We start from the raw sequence: 2,669 nt of genomic DNA on the forward strand, positions 1-2,669 counted from the left end.
CCAGCAATGTTACAGACTGGAGCCAAAGTGCCTGGAGAGCAGCTCTGTGGGAAAGGACCTGAAGGTTCTGGTGAACAGAGGCAAAACATGAGCTAGTAGCGTTCCCTGACAGCACAGAAGGCCAGAAGCATCATGGGCTGTATGACCAGGAGCACAGCCAGGAGGTCGAGGGGAATGATGATTGCCTTCTCGTCAGGATTCATTAGGCCATATCTAGAACACTGCATCCACTTTTGGTTTCCCAGGAAAAGAGATTGGTACCTGGGAGCAAATTTAGCTGAGGGCCTTCAAAATAGTCTGGCAGCTGGGGCACTTGCTCTGTGGAGAAGCATTGGAACTGATTGCCAGAGAGGCCGTGCAGTGTCCTCCCTTGGAGGTTTCCAAGACCAGACTGGATGAAGACCAGAGCAATATGGTCTAACCTCAGAACTGATCCTGCTGTGAGCAAGGCGATTGGGCTAGGGACCTGCTGAGRTCCCTTCTAGCCTGAAGGAGTCCATKAMTCTTCCCACTCTTGATCTTCCCTTATTGATATCAGGGAAAGTACCAAGGTACCGGTTACAGTGGAAGCAGGCCTACTTTCCTGTCCTCCTCCAGTCAGGATTATTCAAATGCGGGGCTTCTTGGCAGAATTCCTCAAACATCCCTGATCAATCCTTTGCTTCACTTTTAATTTCCTCATCTTTTTTTCTTTCTCTTCTTTCATGTTTGTCTCTTCTACCATTTTGATCCCTTCCCATACAGCTTATACCTTCTTACCCTCAGTCTATTGGCTAAGACTTTGTTGTTAGTGGTGGTGGTGTTGTGGTTTTTGTTCTCTTAATGTTTTGACACAGAAGAGCTTCAGTCCCAAAGGATCTTGAGAAACTCGGGAGATTCGGACAACAGATACCTCATGAAGATTTACAAGAGAAGTGTCAAGGCCTGGGCCTAGGCAGGAATAGTTCCATCCATGGGGAGAGACTGCAGGACCTGGGCATCTTTAGCCTGGTGAAGTGGAGGCCAGGGGCAGTAGAACAGTAGCCTGTGACTGCTTGAAGGGTGGTTTCAGAGATGAGGGAGCTTTTCTTGGTAGTGGGAAACAGCATGAGAAGNCCTAGGCAGGAATAATTCCATACATGAGGAGAGACTGAGGGACCTGGGTGTCTTTAGCCTGGTGAAGTGAAGGCAAAGGGCAGTAGAACAGTAGCCTGTGACTGCTTGAAGGGTGCTTTCAGAGACGAGGGAGCTTTTCTTCATAGTGGGAAACAGCATGAGAAGCAGAAAAAGACACAAATAGCAGCTTGTGGGTTTATTTAGATGTGACTATAGAAAAAAAAAAAAGAAAACATCACTCAAAGGGTAGTGCTGTGGTGCTGCCGATCAGCCAGAGGGTGTCTATGGTCAGGTATTGGCTTTGTGTTTCAAGGAAAAGCAAGTGAGGACAGGAAGACATCGGGAGAGGCAGAGAGATTTCGGAGTGAGAGCAAGGTGGGGAAGCAGCCGGGTGTGTACCAGCTGCAGGAAAACGGCTGCAGGCATGGGTAAGCATGGGACAGGCTGTGGTGGAGATGGCTGAGGGCACTGCCATGGCTGAAAGCCTCCAACAGAACTCAGGTCTCTGTCCCCTTGGCTGTGGCTGCTGTCACTGCCACCGAGGCCCATGAGAAGACGCTCTTTTAATAAAACACTGTGGCCTTGATGCCTCCTTGTTCCCTGGGAGGCCAGGAGGTGCTGTATCATGGTCCTGCACGCAGCACTGTGCACCCCCACCCACAAACTGACCCCAGGAAGAGCCCTGAGCAAAGCATGATGGAAAGGATCAGCCTTCCCAGGGGCTGATGTCAGTGCCTGGTCACCCTGCTTGATAACACACATCAAGGCTGACCTGGCACTGCCTTTGCCTGCCTGCCTCCCTGCCATCAGTGCCTCCTACTTCCTGCTCTRTTCAGTCCCCAGAGAACCTTTGTTGCTAATGGCCCACAGTGGGACCTGCTAATGCTCCAAGAAACTTGGGAAATGTTTCTGACTTTAACTTCTTGAGAGGTTTGTTCAGCTTCCTCTCAGTATCTGAGGTTCATGGTCTCAGTACCAAATGCACTCAAGGGGTCGTTAAATAGCCCAAACATCTAGGGAYRCATGCCTSTTTCCGTTATTTTCTTCGCTTCTTTAGTTCTTCTGTGGCTAATTGGAGTGGCTAATTGGAGAGTGTATTTTAAAAAGTAACATTTCATTGAGCATYTGAAAAAGAACGATGTCCACTTTTTAAGCTTTCCTCATTCTTCATCTTTCTGATTAAGTGMTACCCGCATTCTCCAATTGATAATGACCCACAGTGTCTCCTGATGAAGTCTGGACATGCAGAAAAAGMAGTATTTTTGGTAGGAAATATGTATGGACAACCTACCTCCTGACATCTCTACTCRTGCCATTTCTCTCATCTGCCACTGGGAACTTTCATCCCTCYTGTTAAAATCTAACAGTTTTCAATGCAAGGCTGTAGCTGAACRTTACAGCTCATGTGCACCAATTCCCACCTGTTTTCCTTAGAGAYGTAGCTGAAAGCAGACACAGAAAGTGYCTTTTTTAAACAAACAAACAAACAAACAAAAACACAAAAAAGGGGACCTGGCTGCAGTGTTGATTGTGAGGTCACTTCCTCTGCAGCTGCCTGATTGGCCCTCAGCAGA

The sequence above is a fragment of the Rhea americana genome, unplaced genomic scaffold (assembly GCF_003343005.1).
Source record: "Rhea americana isolate MKP2758 unplaced genomic scaffold, rheAme1 scaffold_972, whole genome shotgun sequence".
Taxonomy (NCBI): domain Eukaryota; kingdom Metazoa; phylum Chordata; class Aves; order Rheiformes; family Rheidae; genus Rhea; species Rhea americana.